The sequence below is a fragment of the Felis catus genome, chromosome B3 (assembly GCF_018350175.1).
Source record: "Felis catus isolate Fca126 chromosome B3, F.catus_Fca126_mat1.0, whole genome shotgun sequence".
Taxonomy (NCBI): Eukaryota; Metazoa; Chordata; class Mammalia; order Carnivora; family Felidae; genus Felis; species Felis catus.
In genome coordinates, this window is record NC_058373.1 from 35,748,150 (window position 1) to 35,773,352 (window position 25,203).

Sequence of the window (25,203 nt, forward strand, 5' to 3'; positions counted from 1 at the left end):
ATTAAGGAGAATAGATAGCTCCCAGAATCATCTGGAAGTCGAAGTAACTTCGGGTCCAGGGACATGTCCCAGAAGCACAGGCCAGAACTGGCTGTCACTGGAGCGGCTGCTTCTACCTTGATCAGAAAGGAACGGTCACCATAACTCACGATTCCAGAAGTGGGTCACCTGCATCCTGATCTGTGGTGGCAAAGATGCTCCATACCACTGGCCATCCCGCCTCGTGACTCAGCCTTGAATCACACTCCTAGAAGTTCATCTCATTAGCAGAGCCCAAATTGCATCTAGAATGCACGCTGTAATGGAGTCTTGGCTTTTGGCCGTCCATTATCTAGACACACTAGAAGGAGGTGAAATATGTTTTGAACGAGCCGATCCACCAAATCAAGAACCATGAAAATGGTCACCTCTAGTAATTGTCATTGCTTTTCTAGGAATTCATCAATTCATCAGAAGGAAATTGACATAAACAGTATTTTTTATAAAGAGGAAGGAAGGAAGGATGAGAGGGAGGGAGAAATGAAGGAATAGGAAGGAAGGAAGGAAGGAAAGAAGGAAGGAAGGAAGGAAGGGAGGAAGGAAGGAAGGAGAAGGAAGGAAAGAGAGAAGGAACGAGAAGGAAGGAAGGAGAGAAGGAATGAGAAGGAAGGAAGGAAGGAAGGAAGGAAGGAAGGAAGGAAGGAAGGAATGGAGGGAAGGAGGGAGGGAGGGGAAAAATCCATAAACAGGGGGTTGGTTAGATAAATTTTGGAATTGTCATAGGAGAAAAATTTTTGACCGATAAATATGAATTATTCACAAATTTTGAATAATTTTGCAATGACCTAGTATTAAGGAGAAAAGGCAGCAACCAAACTATGTAGAGTGTGATCGCAGTTTTACAAGCAAGGCACATACACGCACGTTATCGAAGGAAGTACCTGAAGGTGTTTGTCTGGAAATTGCATGGGATTTTTTTATTTTCTTGTTTACCCTTTGCTAGATCATCCACGCGCTCTACCAAGAACACGTATCGCTTCTTATAACGACTTGTTTTCGAGACTGAACGATGACATAAACAAAACGAGGCAGTCATGACACGAGCCGAGCACGCGGCCTTGCCTTGTGCGGGCGCGGCCTGCGACAAGGACAGGACTGGAGTCAGGGTGGAGGGGGGGAGCGGGACTAAGTGATAAGAGTCGCTAAGAGAGGACAAGGACCAAGTGTACAGGGTGGGCAGAGGCCATCTCGCACTTATCTGGCATGTAAGGGGACGTCTATAAACATTTGTTCTGTACCCATACGAAGAAATCGTCAAAGGGCTTGAAAGCAGCCAGTTCACAGCAAAAGGAACACAGACGACTTTGAAATGGATGAAAAGGTACGCAGCCTTAATCAGAATCAAAGAAATGCAAACTAAAACCCGAGCGATTTTCACTTACCAGATTGGCAGAGATCACAACGTTTCCTGAGAACCGGGGGAGGTGCACGACTAGACTCCTGGTTGTGGGCTGTGCCCGGCCCCGAGGGGGATTTGTAACATCTCTCAGAGAGGGAAATGTGTGCACCCTTCGATCCGGCTGCTCTGCTCCTGGGAGTTTATACCCAGGTAGAGTTGTGCGTTGCTCATCTGCAAAAGAAGGAACGCACAGGGGTGTTTACGGCATTGGTGTTTATCTTACCAAAGATCAGAAGCCGGGTCTTCAGTAAGGGTCTGCCTAGACGGTGGGGTATCCATAGGACGCATTACTTGCTGAAAAGGAATAATCTCAAACGTGTATTTTTAAGCACCGAAGTCAAGGTCAAGGGCAAACCACATAATATCCTATCCTTGTAAGAAGAAAAAACACATGCACAGATATCATTGGATACGATAGCCTATTTCTGGTGTCCCTGGGGAGAGAGACCGGGGGAATGAGGGTGTGAGCTCGAGCTGGAATTCGTCGCTTATACTTCGGTACTGTGTGTGATTCGATTACGTTCATGTGTTACCTTTTCAATTTCAACACAGAATTGGAAAATAAATACTCTTTGAATTAACCGTCGGGCTAGGAAGCCAGAGAGAGAGGCATTTGGGGGTGAGGAGACGAGCCATAGGGAGCCGTCGATGGTTCTTGAGTAGGGCAGCGCAGCTTCTAAGTGGTATTTGGCAGGGAGAGGAGCTGGGAAGCTGGGCCAGTCTGAGGCATGAAAGTCACCGGGCAGGCGGGCTGCCCCCAGGGGTGAGGGTGGGCGGGCAGAGAAGGGTTACTCCATGGGGAGCCTCTTTTTATCCGCCTCTCTCTGGATGATTCTCCCTGTTCCCGACCCGTTACGTCTCACAAGTTTCCCAGGCGAGCTATGGAATAACTCCATCTTTTGTCAGGGCAGATAGTTTCTTTCCTAACCGTGGTCTCTCAAGTACCACTCTACTTCCGTCTGCTGGGTTAGAGTCCCTTGTCCTTCCTCTCATTCATTCCCTGTGCTCCCGCCCAGATGGAGCCTGCTCTGGCCCCACACACAGCCTCTATGCTCCGTTACCTGGCTCTCCTGTCTCAGCCCGCACTGTCCCCTTCCCCTCACATGCACACCTGCTCCGCTCTTCCTGGTACCACCCCAGAGGGAGCCCTGTGAGGCAGATTACAGATGGCCTTTCTCCTCATCCTGGCTCAGCCAGGCTCCCAATGAGGTTTATGATGGGTCTTATGCCCCAGGAAGAGGGAGAGAGGGGTGGGAGAGTGGAGGGAGAGTGGGGTTGGAGGGGAAGGAAATAAACCTGTCCTGCCTTATTACACCTTCATAGGCATACTTATTTTAATACGAAATCGTTTTGGGGCGCCTGGGTGGCGCAGTCGGTTAGGCGTCCGACTTCAGCCAGGTCACGATCTCGCAGGCATTGGGTTCGAGCCCCGCGTCGGGCTCTGGGCTGACGGCTCAGAGCCTGGAGCCTGTTTCCAATTCTGTGTCTCCCTCTCTCTCTGCCCCTCGCCCGTTCATGCTCTGTCTCTCTCTGTCCCCAAAATAAATAAACGTTGAAAAAAAAAATTTAATATGAAATCGTTTTAAATTACAGTAAAACCTCGGGCCACGGGCATGTTTCGTTCGGGAAACATGCTTACAATCCAAAGCACCTGCGCAATCAAAGCGAATTTCAAGACCCATTGGCTCCGTTGTGATCACGTGAGGTTCGGCATCACGTCCTACTCAGACTGCAAGCCAGCGCTCGTTTATCAAGTTGAAATGTAGTAGAAATGTTTGCTCATCTCGCAGAACACCCGCAGAACAAGTTACTCGCAATCCAAGGTTTTACTCCATTTGCCGGAGAGTAAGACAGATGCTCCTGTAGATGCCCCAAACGGATCCCTTTGTCCCGTAGGGTTTCTCAACCTCGGCACTATTGACATTTGGGGCTAGATGATTCTTTGTTGTGGGGTCTGCCGTGTGCATTGTAGGATGTTTAGCAGCACCCGTGGCCTCTATCCACTAGACTCCAGTAGCCCCACCCCCTCCAGACAGACAAAAATGCCCCCCGACTTTGCCAAGTGTCTCCTGGGTGGCAATATGGCCTTAGTGAGAGCCACTGCTGTAGTTTCATGTCTTCCCCAGTACAGGACTGTGTGCTCGAGTGGGGGAAGGCATCGGTGCCTCTCTATTATCAGTCTTTACCCAACATCATAATGGGGAATTTTTGGTCTTGTGGGGAAGGCAGGCAGCTGTTGGCTTGGTGCCCCCTATAAATCACAGCACAGAGACAATCTCTACTTTTCCATGTGTCCCCCGAGAACATTAACCTGGAACCCCAGCCTGAACCATTTGCAAAATCCTGAGATTTTCAACCTCCATATAACTAGATTCTTTCTGGTTCTTGGGTTTTTCACCCAAAACTACCAAGAGCTCTGCTTCTTAGAGTCTTTTATTGTTAGGTCTACAAGGGCAATAAAAACCCTCAAAGGGTTTCCAGGACTTCAAATAGCTCCTTTAAAAATTAAAAAGAAAGAAAGGGGAAAGGGAGACCTCCGACCCTTGTATTTTGTTACACACTGAATTAGACATAAGGAGGTTGTCCTTAAAATATTTCCCACCCTTTTGTGGCTGCCTCGTATTTTAGGGGAGTTGGCCCGTGTGTTGCCAACTGTGTGGGACGTAGCCTAGGATTCTGGGGCAGTCCACTGGACCATGAGGAGGAAGCCTGAGTAGCATGGCCCAGGACATCCAAGAGTATGGATATTGTACTGTGGGCTCGAGCGGTCAGGGAGAACCTTGGAAAACAGCAAAGCCTGGATATCTTTACAGTTCTCAACATCTTCTGAATATGAGATGCACTTTCAGCCCCTTGGCTCTTTGCTGAAGCTCTCCCTTCTGTCTAGAAAGCCCTATCTCCTTTGTGTACTTACTGTCCTTACTCTTCCAGGAGTAACTCAAAGTCTCCCTTTCTTCTTTGCTCATGAAATAATCAGACAAGTGAGCAAAGGCATGTATAAATTTATGTACGCATGCATGGTGAAAATAAAATGTTCATTGCAATGTGGTTTGTAGTGATGAAAAAGTGGAAATCAGCTAAAATGTCCAACAATAGCTAAATAAATAATAGTTAAATAAATTAGGATATAGCCATATAATGCAAGATCACCCTGCCATAAAATATTGAGGATACAAATGGCTATTGACTCGATTAGTTGAAAGGAAGTTAAAAACAGCATAGATGATTTTATTTTTTAAAAATATGTTATACAAGGAGGATTCTGGGAAGACGATGCAGTAGTGAGCCCCAGGAATCTGTCTCCCCGCCTTAGACAACAATTGCAGAATCTGTATAATGTAACTATTTTAGAACTTGGAGGGAGGCCCATTGAAGGCTTTCAAGTTCCAGGAGAAGGCTTGGATGGTAATTTGGGTCAATTTCAGCTCTTAACTTAGTAGCAGCTACCCTTTGCCCATGCCCAGCCCCATGGCAGGCAGCTGTGCACATGTTCCAGAAGCAGCCTGCACACAGCTTGTGGGAGTCAGGATGGGCCCTAAGTACCCCGTCCTCAACCAAGAGTCCCATATCCTACAAAACTGGCCTTTTTGCCCTTCCCTTCCAGCTGAAGCAGCTTCTAGGGGATTTAAAGGGCCCAGCTCTTTTTTTCTCCGCCCTTTATTTTTCTTTCTCCCCCTTTTGGTAAAAACTAAGGACGGCAGACTCCCAGACTTTAAAGACTAGGACATTCAAAAGCAACTGCATTTATGGGGGAGGGTAGAAACTCACTGAGCATACCCAGGAAAAGGCTCAGAAAAGACCTGAGAAAACCTTAAGTTTGTACCTCGGACTGATCCTCAGTACACACAATAACCTAACAATCAAAACAAAAACAAAAAAAAATTGTAAATCTGGGGTGGGGAGAGGGCTGGGATCTGACTTCCAGAGTTACAACATTACTATATTTAAATTTTTTTTAATGTTTATGTATTTATTTTTTAAGTTTATTTATTTATTTTGAGAGAGAGAGAGAGAGAGAGAGAGCACGAGCAGAGGGGCAAAGAAGGAGAGAGAGAATCCCAAGCAGGCTCTGTGCTGTCAGCACGGAGCCCAATGCGGAGCTTGAACTCACGAACAGTGAGATCATAACATGAGCCGAAATCAAGAGTCGGTCGCTTAACCAACTGAGCCACCCAGTTACCCCAATGTTTATTTATTTTTTGAGGGAGACAGACAGAGTGTGAGAGGGGGAGGGGCACAAAGAGAGGGAGACACAGAATCCAAAGCAGGCTCCAGGCTCCAAGCTGTCAGCACAGACCCCAATGCAGGGCTTGAACTCACAAACTGCAAGATCATGACCTGAGCCAAAGTCAGATGCTTAACTGACTGAGCCACCCAGGCACCCCACAACATTATTATATTTAAATGTCCAGTTTTCAACAACACCAGCAACAACAACAAAATCACACAACATGCAAAGAAGTAGGAAAGTATGGCTTGGTAAAAGGAAAAAGAATAAGCCAACGGAATGGTCACTGAGAAAGGCCAGATGGCTGGCCTACTAGACAAAGACTTTAAAACAAATGTCTTAATGATGTTCAAAGAACCAAAGGAAGACACGGAGAAAGTCAAGAAAACTGTATGAACAAAACGGAAATAGCAATAAAGAGAAAACTTAAAAATAAACCAAAAAGAAATTGTAGAGCTAAAAAGTACGTTCACTGAAATGCAAAATTCACTAGAAGGATCCAAAGGCATATTTGAGCAGGTAGAAGAAAGGATCAATGAACTCAAAGACAGAATGATTGAAATTATTGAGTCTATGTAACAGAGAGAAAAAATATTTAAGTAAACTTAACAGAGGTTAAGTACCTATAGGTACCTTAAGCTTTTAAGCACTTTGAGCACTTTTAAGCACACCAACATATGCAGTGTGGAGATGCCAGAAGGAGAAGAGAGAAAAAAGGGGGCAGAAATATTTGAAGAAAAAAAGCTCGAAACTGCTGAGTCTGATGAAAGACATGAATAGAAACATCTAAGAAGCTTAACACACTCAAAGTAAGATGAACCCAAAGAGACCCACACAAATACATATTGTAATAAAAATATTGAAAGACAAATACAAAGAGAGAAAATACAAATACAAATACAAAGGATCCTCAAAAATACAAATACAAAGAGAGAAAGCAGCAAGAGAAGCTACTCCTCACATACAAAGGATCCTCAATAAGATTGTCAGCATAAGTTTTATCAGAGACTTTGGAGGCCAGAGGCAGTGGGATGATATATTCAAAGTGCTAAAAGAAAAAGCCTATCAACCAAAAATCTTATACCCAGCAAAACTGTCCTTTAAAAGTGAGGGAGAGGGGCGCCTGGGTGGCTCAGTCAGTTGAGCGTCCAACTTCAGCTCAGGTCATGATCTCACGGATTGTGGGTTCGGGCCCCGCATCAGGCTCTGTGCTGACAGCTCAGAGCCTAGAGCCTGCTTTGGATTCTATGTCTCGCTCTCTCTCTGCCCCTCCCCCACTTGTGCCCTGTCTCTTTCTGCCTCTAAAAAATAAAGAAAAAAATTTAAAGTGAGGGAGAAATTAAGACATCTTCATTCTCAGATAAACAAAAGTTGATAGAGTTTGTTATTATCAGACCTTCCCTGCAAGAAATGCTCAAGGGAGTCCTACAGATTGAAATGAAAGGGCTCTATATAATAATCCTAAGCTGGGTGAAGAAATAAAGATCTCAATAAAGATAACTACATTGACAATTTAAAAGTATTATTGTAACAACAGTTTGTGACACAACTTTTTGTTTTCTACATGATTTAAGAGAATAAAACATTTTGTAAACATTATAGTCTAAAAGCAAATATTAGGGGCACCTGGGTGGCTCAGTAGGTTGAGCATCTGAGTCTTGATTTCAGCTCAGGTCATGATCCCAGGGTTGTGGGATAGAGCCCTGTGTTGGACTCTCAGAGCCTGCTTGGGATTCTCTCTCTCTCTCCTTGTGCTCCTCTCCCCCACTTGTGCTCACTCTCTCAAATAAAAAATTAAAATAAATAAAAATAAAATAAAGGCAAATGTTTCATAATTTTGGTTAAAAACTCCATATTATGCTTAGAGACTAATGCACTGAAGAAACAACTTTTAGTTTATTGTTTGGGATATACAAAGTATAAATATGTAATTTTGTGATATCAATAACTGAAAGGAGTAGGAATGGAGCTATAAAGAAGTAAAGTTATGTTATTGAAGTTAATCTTGCATCAATTAAAATTAGGATATTATAACATTAGAATGTTAATTAATCTCTTGGGTAATCACAAGGAAAATAGGTATAGCATATATACAAAAGGAAATAAGAAAGCAATTAAAACATTTCACTACAGAAAAAGTAAATAAACACGAGACAGTAATGAAGGAAATGGGGGGACAAAAAGCTATAAACTGTATAGAAAGCAAATAGCAAAATGACAGAAGTCTCCTTATTAGTAATACCATTAAATGTAAATGGATTAAATTTGCCAATGAAAATACAGGGATTGGAAGAAGGAATTTTTTTTTTGCATTTTATTTTTATTTTTTTTTAAGTGAAAGTTTTATTTTTTTATTGTTTTATTTTTTTATTATTATTTTTTTAATATATGAAATTTATTGTCAAATTGGTTTCCATACAACACCCAGTGGGAAGAAGGAATTTAAAAAACATGGTCCAAAAGTATGCTGTCTACAGGAGTTTCACTTTATGTCCAAAGACACAAATAGGTTGAAAGTGAAAGGATGGAAAAAATATATTCCATGCAAACAAACCAAAAGAGAACAAAGCGACTATATTAATAAAATCTTCAATATATCAAGAAGATATAACAATTAGAAATATTTATTGACCTGATAATAAGCCATCAAAATATATGAAGCCAAAAAATGGACAGACTTTAAGAAATAGACAGTTCTACAACAATAACTGGACACATCGATACTCCACTCTCAATAATAGATAGAACAGCCAGACAGAAATAAGGAAACAGGATGTGAACAACACAATAAACCAATTAGCTCTAACAGACATAAAGAACACTCTACTGAACAAGAACACATGTTCTCCTCAAGTGCACATGAAACATGTGCCAGGATAGACCATATGTTAGGCCACAAATTATTCTCAATAGATTTATAAAGACAGACATCAATACCACATATCTTCATAATGGGCTGAAGAACAGAAGAAAAACTGGAAAATTCACAAACTTATGGAAACTCAACAACACACTTTTATACAACTGATGGATCAAAGAAGACATCACAAGGAAAATTAGAAAATATTTAGAGACAAATGAAATGGAAAACACAACATACCCAAACATTGGAGACGGCAGAAGCAGTGCTAAGAGGGATATTTATAGCTATAAATGCTTACACTAAAAAAACAATAAAGCTATCCCATCAACAACCTAATCTACAATGAAAGGAATGAAAGGAACTAGAAAAAGAACTAAACCCAAAGCCAGCAGAAGGAAAGAAATAATAAAGATGAGAACAGAGATCAACAAAATACAGAATAAAGAAACAATAGAGAAAATCAACAAAACCAAAAGTTGATTCTTCCGAAAGATCAAGATTAACAAACATTTTGATAGACAAAGAAAAAAAAGACAGGAGATTCAAAGGACCAAAACCATAAATGGAAGTGGCAACATTACACCCAATTCTATAAAAATAAAAAGGGCTCAGAGCAATTACACACAAACACATAACCTAGATGAAATAAACAAATTCCCAGAAACACATGATGTATCAAGTCTGAATCACAAAGAAATAGAAAATCTGAATAGACCTTTAACTATTAAGGAATTGAATAAAGCTCAGAGGGAATTTAGGACAAGATGACCTTAGATCTGGGCCACACTGGCTGATCCCCAGACACTGGACCAGGAAACAGAGGCTTGGACCTCCGCCCGTCTACTCACTCTCAGTGGAAGGCTCCACCAGGCAGAAGGCACCCTCAAACCCTTCCCTCTCCAACCCCATATCCCATCCCTCCTCCCCCAGCCCAAGTGTTGGTGCCCTGCCTATGCACAGAATCAGCAGCTCCCTCTTGGGTGTAGAATGAGGTGAAGTCATACATTTCTCCCTCCCAAGCCCCGGAGATCTCTGTTATTGAGGGTCCCAGTGGAGGCAAGCATTACCTTCTCCAGGTGCATCTTTCCAAAGGCACATTCCCCATGTTAATGCCCAGGGATCACAGTGGGAATAGCCTGAGCTCTTGCTTCTGCTCCCTGCTCTGTCTGGAGGAACCTGGACAGGTGGGAGTCATGGCACGTGGAACCAGCCAGCAGAAAGAGTATGGCTAAAGAAGGACAGGGTGCACCAGCTCTGCTCAGGGCCACACCTCCTGGGGAATTACAGAATCCTAGACTCACAGCTTGGAAGGACTCTTGCATTCAACTCCACCACTGGGTGGATGGGGAAAATGAGGCTCACAGTGGCAAAAGAGATGCCATGGCTATCAGTGGCAGGACTGGGATTAGAGCAAGATGTATCACTCCCAGTGTAGGGTTTTGCTGTTTTCATGAAAGACTTCTGGAATTCTAACGGAGGGCCAGAGAGGGTAAAGAATTCATTCAGTCACAGAGATAGGAAGTTGAGATTATGGGATTTGAAACCACGTCTATGAGACTCAGAAGACCACGGTGGTTCCATTAATTCATCATGGGCTGTGTGTGTGTGCGCGCACGCCCGCGTGTTTGGGGAGTGGGGAGTAGAGAGATTGAGATGGTGACAGGGAAGGTACTAAAGAGCTGATTGTCCACTTCTCAGCCACATCTTTTAGTTAGCCCTGCTTTCACTGACCATCCTCCCAGGCCAGGTCAGGCTCTGCTATCATGCACCTGCTCCCCAAAAACCCTGTATTTTCCTTCACAGTACGTACCACAGCAGCGATTTGGTTCCACATAGTATTATCTTGTTCAATAAAGTCTCTCCCTCAATACACAAGCAGCCTCATGAGGCAGGACTCTGTCTGTTTCAGCCATCCCTGTATCCTCCTAGACCTAGCCCAGGACCTGCACAAAGTCTGAGCTCGCGGTATTTGTTGAACTACTAGATGAAACAGTGGACAGATGGATATGTGGATGTGAGGATGTCTGGATGGATGCCTAGAAGCCTGGGAGGACGGACAGCTGAGTCTCAGCTTAATGGAGACCCGAGATGTGCAGTGACGCAGGGCCCCAGGCCTGGGCTCTGGGCTGGGAGTTACAGAAGACCAGGACCCTATCTCTGTTCCCAAACCTCGCCTGCGTGGTGAGTCACCTAATTTCTGAAAACCACATGCCTCTTTCCACCCCGAGGCTGCCCAGAGGGGCCTCTAAGCCTCACAGACTGTCAGGAAAGCTCGACTCACGCACAATTCCTACCGGCCCCTTATCATGGCTGTTTCTTTGATGTGCTCTTTGTGAGTCAGAGAGCTGCTCTTGCCTCACTACTGTTGCTGTCTCAAGCAGCGCGCTGACATTTTTAAAAGAAAAAAAATCGGAAGAGGCAGACTCTGTCTTTGGGCTAAGACTGCAGACAGCCCTTTGATTTGATTATGAACGGAACTGGGGTTGAAGGAGGCCAGGATGTCCAGGTGAAAATGGCAGGACCCTCCTGTTTATGGCACGAGAAGAAACGCTCCAGGCCTTGGGAAGAAACCTCCCTGGCTCCTCCTTTCCTCCAGGAGATCCACTATGGAGCCCCATTCTGATCATTCCGGCAACTGGCTGAACTCGCATTTCCCTTCTTTAAAAAAAAAAAAAATTATTTACGTTGAGAGAGAGAGAAAGAGAGAGAGAGAGAGAATGTGGGGGAGGGGAAGGGGCAGAGAGAGAGGGAGACAGAATCAATCCCAAGCGGGCTCCGTGCTGTCAGTGCAGAGCCCGATGTGGGGCTCAAACTCATGAACCGTGAGATTGTGACCTGAAGTGAAGTCAAGTCGGACGCCGAACCGACTGAGCCACCCAGGCGCCCCTCTCACTTCTCTTCTTACCTACACACGTCTTCTTGCCAGAGAGGCAGCCCTCCTCTCGTCTCCACGGCTCACATGTCCAAGTACGGCACAGCCTCTGAGCTCCGCCCAGTTACCTGTTTCTCCACGGCCACCAGCCTCATGACCTGCCTGCTCTCTGATCTCCCGTTACATCCACTCCCCACACGGCAGTTACCTACGTTACTACGGAATGCTAATGTGCATTTTGCAATGTTGCGTGGCAACGTAAAGGAAGACAGTTGTGGTGTCTTGGTGACAGTGGCATTCTTGGGGCCAAACGAAAGTCGTCCAACTCAGCTACTTTTCTTCCTATCTGATCTCAGAGAAGTTATGACTCTCAGTTTGCTCATTAGTAGAACTGGTGGGCTGGTTTTGATAGTTTTGAGTATCAAGTAAGATAACACCATTGATATGCTCTGTGAACCGCAGGATGGTGCGCCTGTACGAAGACTGATCAGTACCTTCATTTTCTTCCTTCTCGCCATTATTTCCAGCAGGAGCGTTACATTGCTGCTTCACCTCCCACGCATGCCGGTGTTCTCTTCCCAGCCGGACTGTGAGCCTCCGTAGTGTGGGACCCCACCCCCTCCTTCTGCACCTAGCACAGGGCTACGTTCACAGCTGGTATCCCATGAATGTTTCTTTTTTCCTTTGTTTTGTTTTTGCTTTAGCTCTACTTTTTTTTTAAGTTCGTATTTTAATTTCAATTAGTCGACCTACAGTGTTGTATTCATTCCAGGCATACAATAGAGCAATTCAGCACTTCCCTACATCACCCAGTGCTCATCACAAGTGCACGCCTTGATCCCCATCACCTATTTCACCCATCCCCCCACCGCCTCCCCTCTGGTGACCATCTGTTCGTTCTCTATCGTTCAAGAGTCTGTTTCATGGATTCTCTCTCTCTCTCTTCCCTGTGGTCACTTGTTTTGTTTCTTAAATTCCACATATGAGTGAAATCATATAGTGTATATTATGACTGACTTATTTCACTTACCATTATAGTCGCCAGCTCCATCCAGGTTGTTGCAATTGGCAAGACTTCACTCTCTTGTCTGGCTGAATGATGCCCTGTTGTATATACCCACCACATCTTCTTTATCCACTCATCTGTCCATGGACACTTGGGCTGCTTCCATATCTTGGCTATCGTAAATAATGCTGCTATAAACATAGGGGTGCAGGTATCCCTTTGAATTCGCGTTTTTGTATTCTTTGGATAAATACCCAGGAGTGTGATTGCTGGATCATAAGGTAGTTCTATTTTTAACATTTTGACGAACCTCCATACTGCTTTCCACAGTGGCTGCACCAGTTTGCATTCCCACCAACAGTGCAAGGGGGTTCCCCCTTTCTTGACATCCTCACCAACACCTGTTGTTTCTTGCCTTTGTTGATGTTAGCCATTCTGACAGGTGCGAGGTGATATCTCATTGTAGTTTTGATTTGTATTTCCCTGATGATGAGTGATGCTGAGCATTATTTCATGTGTCTGTTGGCCATCTGGATGTCTTCTTTGGAGAAATGTCTGTTTATGTCTTCTCATTTTTTTTAAATTGGATTATTTGTGGTTTGGGATGTTGAGTTTATAAGTTCTTTATATATTTTGGGTACTAACCCTTTATCAGATCGATCACTTGCAAAGTTCTTTTAGTCTTGTTGATGGTTTCCTTCACTGTGCAGAAGGTTTTAATTGGATGAAGTCCCAAGACTTCATTTTTGCTTTTGTTTCCCTTGCTTTAGGAGACAGAGCAAAAAAAAAAAAAAAAAAAAAAAAAAGTTGTGATGGACGATGTCAAAGAGATTACTGCCTGTGTTCTCCTTGAGGATTTTTATCATTTCAGGTCCAATATTTAGGTCTCTCATCCATTTTGAATTTATTTTTGTGTATGGTGAAAGAAAGTGGTCCAACTCCACTCTTCTGCATGTTGCTGTCCAGTTTTCCCAACATCATTTGTTGAAGAGACCGTCTTTTTCCCATTGAATATTCTTTCTCGCTTTTCCCAGGATTAATTAACCATATAGTTGTGGGTTTTTATTTCTGGATTTTCTATTCTGCTCTGTTGATCTATGTGTCTCTTTTTGTGCCAGTGTCATACCCTTTTGATTGCCACCGTTGCGTAACAGATCTTGAAGTCTAGAATTGTGATGCCTCCAGCTTCGCTTTGCTTTTTCAAGATTGTTTTAGCGACTCAGAGTCTTTTGGGGTTCCATACAAATTTTAGAATCATTTGTTCTAGCTCTGTGAAGAATGCTCTTGGTATTTTGATAGGAATTGCATTAAATGTGTAGATTGCTTTGGGTAGGGTAGACATTTTTTTTTTCAACTTTTATTTATTTTTGGGACAGAGAGAGACAGAGCATGAACGGGGGAGGGGCAGAGAGAGAGGGAGACACAGAATCGGAAACAGGCTCCAGGCTCCGAGCCATCAGCCCAGAGCCTGACGCGGGGCTCGAACTCACGGACCGCGAGATCGTGACCTGGCTGAAGTCAGACGCTTAACCGACTGCGCCACCCAGGCGCCCCTAAACATTTTAATGATATTTGTTCTTCAAATCCATGAGCATGGACTGCCTCTCCATCTTTCGTGTGTCTTCTTCAATCCATGACTGTTTCTTAATCAACTGGTAAGTTCAGGGAAAAAATAATAATAAGTCAAAGGGAGAAGGTTGTATTCAACAAGGATGTCTTCAGAGATCCTGTTTTCTTACTTCCTCTGTCTAAAACAGAAAAAAAAAAAAAGGGGGAAAGCAACCTTCCTACTTGACAAGGATGGTCTCGGACATTTTTTTGCCATGGTCCCTGATAGCACCAGGGCACTTTCCACCCCACGGTCTCAGCCAGCCTTCAAGAGAGTCCTGGGAAAGGAGGTGGGAAACACAGGTGCATTAGCATCCCATTCTACAGCCGAACAAAATGAGGCCCAGCAAGGCCAAGGGTCTCACTCACTCCGAGGTGGAACAGCGAGTCATTGAAAAAAGCCCAGCCTGTGAAGCAGGCTTCTGACTCTCGGCCCTGGGTCTTTTTAGGAGGACACTCATCCCACCGGAAGAGAATTTCCTACCACCAATTAAGAGGGAGATTTTATAAGCATTACTCAGTTTACTCCTCATGCTGTCCTTGAAACGACCTGTCATCGTTCCCCTTTGATACATGAGGAAACTGAGGCTCTAAGAGGTGAAATGGCCTGCCTAAGGTCACGGACAGGAGGGGGAACCAGGCTCCCATTCCCCAGTACCTGCTGAGCACATTCTGAGCACGTGGGCTGAGCCTGGTGCTGGGGTGTGAATCTCTCCCCCTGCTCTCTGGTTCCCCCATTCACAGGAAGCTTGGGTCAACCACATCCTGCCACGTCCTCGCAGACAAGACAACGATCCCCACCACGACCATTCTCTGTTCCACCACAGCCCAGCCCAGCCTGGCGAAGGCAGACGGACTTCCTTTATTCTGTCGGTAACCACTGAATGTCAGAGCTAGCTGAGGTCTAATTCTATGCTCCTTGAAGCGCCCTCCTTCAGAATCCTCCGGGGGCACTTGTTAATAGTCCAGAATCCCCGAGCCGTCCCTAGAATCGATCACACTGGCTCCAAAGGAGAGGTCCAGGAATCTGCATTTTTTAACAGGCACACTTAGTCATTTGATGAGCATTCAAGTTTGGGAAACCACTGGTCTCACCATTTAAAAGAGGCAAGCTGGTTCCCAGAGGGGAGAAGTGACGTCACCTCCCTCCCTACCCGTACAGATCTCTTACCTCTTTGGCATGCTTGTTGAATCTGCTGAAAGAGACCACCGAATGCTATTGGGTCCAACCTTGCCATTAGGGAAGCCATGAGGGATCCATGACACCCAGCTCCACATAAGCAAAGGGAATGATGCTTGTGGAGAGTGAGAAAGACATCTGGAGACCCTCCAGAAGCACTCCCTGCATTCAGGGCTAAATGCACCACAGGCAGACGATCGGAAGTCGCCTTCTTAGAGTGATCTGGAACTGGCCTTCAGTCCAAGGGTATGAACACTTCATCCCGGAAGTGGGCAAACGACTGCCTGCAGGTCAGATCTGGCCCCCCGCCTGTTTTTGTAAAGTTGTACTGGAAGGTAGCCACATCCCACTTGTGGATGTGTTGTTTACGGCCGCTTTTGTGCCACCGTGGCAGGTAGAGCCTAAAACATTTGCTCTCTGGTCATTTACTGAAAAGGTTTGCCAACCCCTGAGTTAGCCCATCAATCAAGCAGTGAAGCTTCATTCCTGAGGGTATTCCAGAAGGTCTCTGGTTCTCCCACTTCTGTACCCAGAGCACCTGGCAGCACTGTGCTTGGCACATCGTGGGTACTAAAAAAAAAATTGTTGAATGAATGAACCATCACAATAGGTTACTTTAATTCCCATTATGCAAATGAAAAAAACCACAGCTTTTAGAAGAGGTTAAGTATACAGTCAAAGGTCTCTGAGTTAGAAGGTGCTAGAATTAGAAGTCGTCTCGATCCACAGTACAGCATTTTCCTACCAACTCGAAGAAGGGGTCAGGTAGAATCTTGAGAGAAATCTGTATGAACGGAGTCAATGGTAGATCTTTTACAAGAAGGGCTGGGTCGTGGGGTTGGGAGAGATGGTAAGGAAAGAATAGAGGCTCATCTGAAGGGATAAGATGACCCTGTCCTGCTGGGAAAATTGATATCTTGAGATTATAGTAAGCCAATTTATCCTACAGCGTGAGCCTCTCTCTGGACCCGCTTTCTTCTTAACTGAACAGAGATTTTTCACCTGTAGGTGAAGGAGGGCCCATCAAGGAGCACAGTAAGGGGAGATGAAATGAGTCAAGCATGCTTACCAGAATACAATTCAAAATGAGCCAGGCTACAGACTCAGGCATACTGAGTCACGGGGGCATTCACAGAAAGCCTGCATAGCCACCTAGCCACGGGTCTGTGGTGACGTGCCCACCCCAGGGAGAGCCTCTCCTAATGACCACAAAGCCTCTCCCAATTCAGAGGTTCTCTACAGGACTAGCCCTCTTGAACCTGAGAAGATCCAGCTTTCTCGGGGTCACTTGGCCCAAATAGTCACAGAGAGTGGGGAGTCATTTGTGTTAGCTTATTAGATGCCTCTGTTATCTTCCCCCCAAGAAGCCACACCCACGAACTGCCATCGCCGATGTCCAGTCTGTTTCTTTAAAGCGGAGCGAAGACATAAAGCTGAGCGCCAAAGACTCCACTTTCACAGGTTTTGGGTTTTGTTTTTTGTTTTTTTTTCCCTTTCACCTTTACTGTTATCTCACTTCCATTTAATTCACCAGAGCGCTGTTGGGTTACCGCATGCATTGATTCTCTCCAAAGCACTCCACTTCGCTTGCAAAGAAACAACTCTAATTTTTTGCACTCGTACTTCATTGCATTATGGAATAATTATTGCATTATTGAACTCGAGTGACAGGTACAGATTGAGAATGAACACACGTAGCACTTGAGAAGCACACCCCAGCTCAGAATGAGCCCGGGAAGATCAGAGGGTTCCCTGCTAGCTTCAAGGGTTGGTTGTGTCCTGGGCGCGGGGTACAGCGCTTGCTGAGGGGCATGGACAGCCTCCGGCCACCTAATTGAAGGTTGGTTAAGAGGGTTCTGCTATTTAAGCACATATGTTGCAGCCCATTGTCACGTGCAGAGCGCTGCCCTGCGGAAGCCTCATGACCCTCTGAGGTAGGCAGAGGAGGCTTTCGCACCTAGTGAGGATCGGGGACAGAAAGGGACTTTCTCAAGAATAAACGCCAAGTAACCATCTCCTTTGTGTCTGTACTGCCGGAGCCCAGGACAGAGGGGACCCGTGGAAGAGAAATGCATGGTTTATGGGACAGAAGTGATACAGCTGGGCTCCAAACCCAGAGGATCCGCTCTGAGATTGCAAGTTCCTCCCGCTCACCAACAAAGCCAGTGGGAAGCGTGCTCCATGCCTGGCTCGGGTACCAAAGACACAGCCCCCCTGCTTCTCACCCGTTCAGAGCTTCCTGCTTCCTAATTCTTAACTCCTCTCCCCACCTTCCCCCTGCGCCAGGGGAAAAAGGCTGAATCCTCTCTCTCCTTAGGTGTCACTGTTAGACTCTTCTGCAACAAGGCCTGGAAAGGAACAACCCAGAGCGTGGGGGTCGAGGCCAAGGTCCTTCGGAGGGAGGGGGAGGGTGCCCCCCCCCGTGTCACCTTCACCTCGACCCCCATCTCTCACTTCCGACTCCAAGACTTCCCACACTTACGCAAAACATCCTGGCCTGACTCCCCGTGAGCTCTAGGGGAAACCCTAAACCTCAGAGTGAAATTATAAGGGGCTGATTTGCCCCAGGGAAATTAGACACAAACAAGCCCGGGGTGAACCGCTGGGCCAGAGCTGTTTCTCTGGATTAGTCACAGGGTTACCCACTCATGAAGGCCCCCCCCCCCAGCCCCAGTTAATCTGGAAGGCTGGCCTGGTTACAAGCATGGCCAGATGAACAGGAGGTGAAGAGGGGGAGCGGGGGGAGGCATATTCACCAAAGAAACCACAGCGCCCTTCTGCCTGGGTGGGGCTTCTGTTCTCTTAACTTGCCACTAAACTGCTCTAAACTGCCTGTCAGCACCCCTGCTTCCTGCCGGTGCTACTAGGAGCTCTTTTCAAGTTTAATAGGACGGGGAAGGTCCCCCAGCCCCAGCTCTACTCCCAGAGAGGGCAGCAATGTTCCCGTGGCTCATTTCTCCGCAAATAGCTACCAAAGTCTGTTTCCCACCACGTACGTGATAACCATGGAGCTGAGGGTCATTAAGGCAAAGACGTCAAATAGCACACTCACCTCACCGAGGGTGGGGGCTTCTGTTTATGTGGGTCGTTGCTGTATCTTCGAGGATGACATGTTAGTCAGTAGAGGTGCTCGGGAAGTATACATTGAATGAATGAAGGACGTCTGGGCCTGGGTGGTTCCGACGGTTAAGCATCTGACTCTTGATCTGGGCTCAGGTCACGATCTCACGGTTGGTGGGATCGAGCCCCACCTCTGGCTCCGCGCTGACAGTGCAGAGCCTGCTCGGGATTCTCTTTCTCTCCCTCTCTCTCTCTGCCCCTCCCCCACTTGCTCTCTCTCTCTCTCTCTCTCTCTCTCTCTCTCTCTCTCTCAACAATAAATTAAAAAAAAAAAAAGAAGAAGAAGAATTAAACATACCCCAGGCACCAGGAGAACGTACCCTGGGATATCTAATTGCCTTTGGGTCCCAGGAAGGCTTCTCAGCAGAAAGGATGACCCGGTTAAGATCCAAGGGGTTAAGTAGGAAGCAGCTAAAGGAGAAAGGGGTGGTATGGGGAAGAGCAGTCCAGGCAGAGGGAACAGCATGGTTGAAGGTCTGGAGGCGGGAGGGAGCACAGCTCACAAGTTGCTGGCTGAGGCAGCGGGAGGATGGTTGGCAAGGGAGGGCTGAGTCAAGGTGACTCTACAGAGGACAGCCGAGCCAGGCTCATGGGCTGAGGAGAAGACTCCAGCTTCTTCCTCCCTTCGGGTGACGCGTCGCTCAGTCGCGATCAGCAGGAAGCGATGTGGTCAGACTTGTACTGGCATCATGAGTGCAAAAGCCTCCAGTTTGGGAGCGTTCAGGTGTACGTGACCACGAGGGGAGGACGAATTCACCTCAGCCGCGGCTGAAGTTTAAACTGATGTGTTTCCAATCTACTACAGGTTGACCTTCACTTCGTTCCGTAACGTATTTCACTTAACAGACGCCAGTATTGCGTCACCACGCGTCAGGTGCCGTTCTACGTGCTTCTTGCTTCGGAAACATCCGCTGGCTCCATCCTCACGGTGACCTTGTGACTTCAGCACCGTGATTATTATCCTGTTTGAAAGAAGAGGCGACCGGGGCGGGGCGTTCACGCCTGGATGGCAGAAGACAGCACCAGACGGCTCCAGAAGTTTCCATTGCCCGGTGAGGGGTCTGGGAGGAAGCGGGCTCAGGAGCTGCGGTGGGGAGGCTCAGGAAGCAGATGGGGCTTGATGGAGAGTCAGTCAGCTGTCAGGGGAGCCACAGTGCCAGCCACAGTAAGGTGGGGCCTTGACGGCAGGATGAGAGGGAGCGAGGTATCCAGGCCACGACTGCCGTCCACGCTCTTAGGGATCCCTTCTCTTTTTCCACCACAGGATTATCTTCTTTGTGGATCCGGGTCTGCCTCTTCCCTGGTTGACTCCCTCCTTTTAGCAGAACACTCCCTGTTGTAGCATCCTGAGACGGGAAAGATGGAAAGCAAATGTGGAAGAAATCTGTGTTTTAAAAACGCCCTTAGAGCCTCTGATAGATTGTGATTTGGCTGGACATAAACTCTACATTGCAAATCAGTATTTTGGTCAGAATGTTGAAAACATTGCTTCTTTGGCTTCTAGTTTTCAGTGTTGCTGCTGGAAAGCCCACACTTGGTTAATAGTTTGGCTGGGTATAGAATTCTAGGGTGTAAATCAGCTTCCAGAACTGAGTGTTGAGAAATCCAGTGCCATCCTATAACCTGATCCTTTACACATGTCTTGTTTTTGTTTTTGTTTTTCATTTTTTCCTTTCTGGAAGCTTTCAATATCTTCCCTCTATCCATGGTATTATGAAATTTCACAATAATTTGCCTTGATGTGGGTCTTTTCATCATTGGCTGTGTTGAGCATGTGGTGAATTCAGTCAAGGAAACTCATGATTTCAGTTCCGAGAATTTTTATTTTTGTGTTATTTCCTTAAATATTGCATCCCCTGTGTTTTCTCTGTTTTCCTCTCTCTTTGGAACTCTGACTATTTGGATGCTGGATATCCTAGATATACCCTCCAATTTTCTTATCTTTCCTCTCTTCAATCTGGTTATCTCTTGGTTTTACTTTCTGAGAGTTCTCATGTTCCAAATGTTGTGTTATTTAACATGTTTTTTGGTCTGTTAATGTTACTTTTCAAGAACCCTATTTTATTCTTGGTTTGATTCCCCCCTTTGCTTTTTCCATTGTTTTTTTTAAATGCAAAAGTCTTCTCTACTCGCTGATGATACGACACATAATTTTTTGAAGTCCATTCACATTCATGGATCACTAGGGGTGCCTGGCTGGCTCGGTCCGTAGAGCACGCCAGTCTTGATCTCAGGGTCATGGGTTCAAGCCTCATGTTGGGCACTGAGATTGCTTTTAAAAACGTAAAATTCTCAAAAATAAAATGAGTCACCAAATATCAGGTGAAAATCTCTGTGAGGTTGAATGGGGCTTATCAGTCGGTGACATTCACTCCAAGGTAATTATGTGGGGAACTAAGCATTTCATTGAGGGACTCCCCCTCCCCCCGCCAACCATTGGGAATATCCCCATTATGTAGATGGGAAAATTGAGTGAATAAGTGAGTCACCCACGCTCACACTGCAAACTGGGGTAGCTGAAATTCAAACCCAGGGCTTCTCCCTCCGGAAGCAGTGTTCTGCACCACGGGGCCACACTGCCTTGCAGAGCAGCATCAGCTGACCCATATTAAGTGCTTTCTGTACCCCAGGCCCTACCCTAAGCCCCTGAAAACCCTCAATCAATTTAATTCTCCCAACAGCCCTTTGAAGTAGGTGCTATTAGTCGATCCATTATTGACAGGCAATCTGAGACACAGAGAAGCTAGACAAGTCGCCCAAGATCACACAGCTGGTAAGAGTTAGAGGCAGGACCTAATCTTGGCAATCTGGCCCTAGAGCCTTCTTGCTTAGAGTCTGAGTCTCCAATTCCCCCATCTGAAAGTGGCAATGTGGTTCCGAACGCATGGAGTTATTTTAAGGATGAAACAAGAGAACACATGTAAGAAATACGTACATGATAGCCCCTCAGCAAATGTTATTTTCATTAAAAACCCTTCCCCCTCTCTGGGGCTTTTCATTTCTTTAAAACCAGAAGCTACAGTTTGGGACTCCCCGAGGCTTTTCTTGGCTGTGAACTTCATGGTTCCAAGAGCTGGGCTGCAGTGTTGGGGGGGTGCCTAACTCAGAGGGGCGATGGGGAGGGGGTGGGGGTGGGGGTGGCAGTGGGAGGCATTAAGACCTCCGGGGATAGAGGAAGGAAAGAATCAGGAGGTGGGAGCCAGTGCAACATATTCTGGACTGTTCCATTCCCCCACTTGGGCCCAGAGCATCACTTCTGTGTTCCCAAATAGCTGTGAAGTTCAAATAACAGACTCCAACTGACACATAAAAAGGAACACATGTAACCACTTACAGGCCAATTAATATCGGGGCGGGGAGAGAGCCACGGGGCGGGAGGCCACTGGGGTTGAAGTGAACAGAATGAGGGCCGCGCTTCCGGCCCTCCGGCTGAAATGGGCTATTATGTGTCATCAGGAAACTTAAGAAGGGGGGAAAAAACAACCTCTGATCAAAGTCCCTTTTGTCAACTTCTAACAGATTAATAGATGACAGATTTTGCACTTAGAGCTCTACTGCAAGGTCAAGGGCAGTGAAATGGGGCTTGTTGGGACTTTTTTCTTCTTTGGTTCAGCTGCGGGGCTGCAGTACTCATCATTCTGACAACTTGGCTGCCTGAAACGGCTCTAAGAAGGTTTGCGTTCCCTGGGGTTTATGTCGGGGAGTGGGGGGGAGGAGGCCCCTCCTTAGGACCCACAGTGACTTTCCCTGCTCAGCCTCCTGCTAGGAGACCTCTTTCTCTGCAGCCCCAACCTGATCGTGCCATTGCCCCCAATACCCCAACTATAGCCGCATGGCAGCCCTCGACGGACCACAGAAGGAAGACACTTCTAATCTTGGTGTCTAAGTCCCTGGTGACTTGGCCCCACCCCCATCTCCCCAGTGCACTTGTATCGGTCACACCGGATCACTTGTGGTTCCCCAGATCCCCCTTGCCTTTTTGCCTCCACATCTTGGCCTCCTCTGCTATCCTTTCTGTTCTTCCTTGATGTCCTACTAATCCGTCAAGGCTGTGCCAGCGTCAGCCCCTTTGGGAAGCCCTCTCTGGCCCTCTGCCCTGCTCTCCCAGCCCAAGGAGAGACCCTATCCCCTGTGACCCCAGACCCTTCAAATATGCAGCCTTTGGCATGTTGCCTTGCCATAGGGCCACTATCTGCTCATGGGTCCGACATATCCACTTGGCCGTCTGCAGAGACCAGGGTACTGCCTGGCACGGGGCAGGTGCTCCCCGTTACATAGACGTGGGTACACGCAGGGTGATTCACCAAGGTGTGAGGGCTCGTGGAGGAAGACCCCGAGGTCACCCGAATAATTCCCACCCTGGCAGAATCTGTGACTTGCTTCTACCCAACAGTCTATGGCAAAGGACAGCACTTCCATGATTAGGTTATGTTATAAGGCCAGGATGATGGGCTTTCAACCACATGATTATGGAGCTTTATATAAAACTCCAGACCCGAGTGAGCATTTCTCCTCACTGGCCTGATGAAGGTATCAGCCGTGTCGAGAAAGTCCATGTGGCCAGAAACTGGGGGGGCTGGCTTCTAGGATCTAAGGGTCCTAGGCCTCCAGCTCACAGGCAGCAAAAAGCCAGGGACCTTGGTCATACGGACACAAGGAAATGACTTTGGCCAAACCCAAGCGAGCCTGGAAGTGCATCTTTCCCCAGTTGAGCCTCCTGATGAGACTGCAACCCAGCCTAGACCTTGGTTGCAGTTTTGTGAGCTCTTGTGCAGAGGACCCAGCTGAGCCACAACTGGTCTCCGGATCAATGGAGGCTGTGAGGTGATAAATGGGTGTGTTGTTTTAAGTTGCTCCATTTGTGCTAACCTGTTACTTGGCAGTTAACAAACTGATGCAGAAATCATTCCTAAAGTATGCATTCTTTGGGGTATTGAAGACCCAAATAGTGCAGGGGAGAGTCCTGTTAAGTGTTACTCCTATCAGTTGTAAGTTCTTACATTGGCAAGAAACTTTTGCCACCCATTTCATAGAAGATTCCAGAACAAGGGTCTGAAAAAGGAACATGGGTCAGGCCTTGGGAGAGCAACATAGGAAGATGAGAAACCATAGTCAGACAGGGAACGGGGAGAGCCCTGGATCTGAAATCCGGTTCCGAGTTCCAGGCTCTGCGGTTGATTTGCAACCAGACTTCAAACAAGGCAGCCCCACGCCCCCACCCCCGGCCCTGGGGCCTCTGTGAGCTCATCCACAACCCACGCTATAAACTCTCCACCTCCCTTGGCTTTGGCATTCTGAACCAACGATGGTTCTGTTTTACCTAAGAACTCTATATTTTAGAGTATGTTCAATCTTTCACTGTTCACTCGTGCAGAATAAGTTACTTCCACTTTCCATAATTTTAGGATTGCTTACCATGAAAGATGCATATTTACTAACCTCATTTCAAAAGAGAGAGAGAGAGAGGGAGAGAGAGAGAGAGAGAGAGAGAGAGAGAGAGAATGAATTAGCGGAGAGAACAGAAAGCTATGCCAGAATCCCAGGCTAAAGTAGACGTCTACTGGCCTAGTTTCCCTCACCCCATATTTCCAATAGGGAATATATTCCATGTGCTTAGGGTGGTGCTAAGTTGGGCCCCCTTCCCACCTACAGGGAGGGTCACCATGGCCCAGATTTAACCAGTCAGAGTACCCCCAAGTCTCTGGCCCCTGTATTAGTTCAAAAACGAGCCTATCTGCCAAGCAGGATTTGCCGACAAGGCTGGTGGAAAAGATTCTTTCTGCTGGCATTGCTAACCTCGTAGGATGTGATTTTGCGGGCAGTTTAAGGTATGGGACTGCCTTGTAGAAAAGCCTATCTACAAGGGAGCCCTGGTAACATGAAGCCCTTGAACCCAGCCATCTATGAAGCCATCTGCACTTACTTAACCTGATAAATTATCTTTTTATTTGAAGGTGTCTGGGCTGGGTTTCTGCCACTTGTAACCCAAAGAAACTTAATTAATGGCGATAGTTATTTCAACTGAGCATATAATTTCGCCCGAGGTCTCTGGAAAGCCAAAGCAAAAAGTGAACCACACAACTCTCGTGCTCTGACATCACAAACCCCAGTGCACCATGAAAGAGCGCCTTTCCTCAAGGGCTCGGGCCGTTTTCTCATGGTCTTTCGCACTGGTGGCCCGGAGCGACATCTTCCACAGCTGTTTTGGAAATGACGCAGAAACATTCCTCATGTGGCAGGCTGCCTCTTGGACTGAACCTTGACAAAAGACCAGCAACAGAAACCAAGCGTCAGTCAGCGTGCGTGAGGACCTCCTACGTCTTTACCCAGAGAGGCAAACGGGCCACGGGGCTTGGGGTCTGGCCATTAATTGCCCCTGGCCCCTCTCTATGGCCTCCTCAGGAGCACCTCCAAGTGCCGCTCTGAAGTTCGACTAACCCGTCATCTCTTTGGTTGGAAGGTTGGTGTTTCCTTGCGAGACCACAAAGCCATATTACATTCAAAGTTAAATAAACAAACGTTCGAGTCTGTGTTTTATTGGTTCCATACCATCTGCCATCTGGTTTGGGGGAGCAAGGAAAACTGTGGTTTTGTTGGTTTTGTGTGTGTGCGCGCGTGTGTGTGCGTGCGTGCGTGTTGTTGTTGTTGTTGTGTTTTTGTTTTTTGTTTTTTTTTTTTTCTTTTCCCTGTGAAAATTCTCTAAGGTTGAACACTGACAGCAGTCCGGGCTGGTTAAAAGCCACCTAGTTTCCCACATCTTAACTCTCAGCTAAATGTTGGAGGCTGGTCTGGGTCCCCATCTGCTAAGCAGACTGTTGTGTGAAAATGAGATCTATACATATGCAGAGCTCCACAGCCTGGCTTCCAAGATCTAAAGAATTGTTATGA

The 25,203-nt window shown here is 46.5% G+C and overlaps 4 long non-coding RNA genes across 6 annotated transcripts in view; 2 read left to right on the forward strand and 2 right to left on the reverse strand.

Annotated features, from left to right (window-relative positions):
* Window positions 1–18,441, reverse strand: part of LOC102901951 — a 35,810-nt gene extending 17,369 nt beyond the window's left edge. The window contains exons 1-2 of one of the 2 annotated variants that reach the window (XR_002742861.2): window positions 12,432–12,637; window positions 1,422–1,609 (exon numbers count right to left, since the gene is read on the reverse strand). This is a non-coding gene — a long non-coding RNA (uncharacterized LOC102901951). Of the gene's footprint in view, window positions 1–1,421; window positions 1,610–12,431; window positions 12,638–18,247 lie in introns of those variants that run through there. The other variant, XR_006599041.1, reaches the window with a different exon arrangement.
* Window positions 18,442–18,848: 407 nt separating this feature from the next.
* LOC109500602 lies at window positions 18,849–24,847 on the forward strand. The gene is made up of 2 exons (XR_002158251.3): window positions 18,849–19,367; window positions 24,270–24,847. It is a non-coding gene; the product is annotated as an uncharacterized LOC109500602 (long non-coding RNA).
* On the forward strand, window positions 19,366–19,774 carry LOC123385874. Its single transcript, XR_006599044.1, has 2 exons — window positions 19,366–19,485; window positions 19,580–19,774. It is a non-coding gene; the product is annotated as an uncharacterized LOC123385874 (long non-coding RNA).
* LOC111560801 overlaps window positions 24,239–25,203 on the reverse strand; it is an 82,159-nt gene continuing 81,194 nt past the window's right edge. For both annotated transcript variants that reach the window (XR_002742862.2, XR_006599042.1), the window contains one exon: window positions 24,239–24,573. This is a non-coding gene — a long non-coding RNA (uncharacterized LOC111560801). The remainder of the gene's footprint in view (window positions 24,574–25,203) is intronic.